Source organism: Bactrocera latifrons, unplaced genomic scaffold (assembly GCF_001853355.1).
Source record: "Bactrocera latifrons isolate USDA-ARS-PBARC rearing strain unplaced genomic scaffold, ASM185335v1 scaffold_42, whole genome shotgun sequence".
In the NCBI taxonomy this organism is placed as follows: Eukaryota; Metazoa; Arthropoda; class Insecta; order Diptera; family Tephritidae; genus Bactrocera; species Bactrocera latifrons.
This window is the reverse complement of record NW_017537068.1, coordinates 850,156-850,671: the sequence shown is the minus strand read 5'-3', so window position 1 is coordinate 850,671 and position 516 is coordinate 850,156.

The following is a 516-nucleotide window of genomic DNA, read 5'->3' as shown; positions in this document are numbered from 1 at the left end:
CACTAAAAGTGCGTTAACCGACTAACATAAAACGTCAGAAACACTAAATTTTACGGAAGAAATGTCAGAAGGAAGCTGCATCCAGGTTTTTTTTTAAATTGAAAATGGGCGTGGCGTCGCCCACTTATGGACCAAAAACCATATCTCATTAAGTACTCAACCGATTTCAATGACGTACATAATATTTTCTTAACACCCTGATGACATGTACCAAATATGGGTGAAATCGGTTCACAACCACGCCTGAAATCTCGATTATCACTTTGTCATGCCAGAGTATAAAATGTTCGGTGACACCCGAACTTAGCCCTTCCTTAGTTATTTTCTTAATTTTGGGCCCCTTGCCGCTGAGATTATCTGTGACAAATTAGAGATTTACATCTTAATTTAGTGCTTAGTTATGGCATTTTATAAAATTTCGGTCAATTGCATTTTGTGGGCATGGCAGTGGTCCGAATTCGTCCATCTACAAACAATTATACAAGCATACCAAGTTTCTTTGAAGTATCTCAAAGT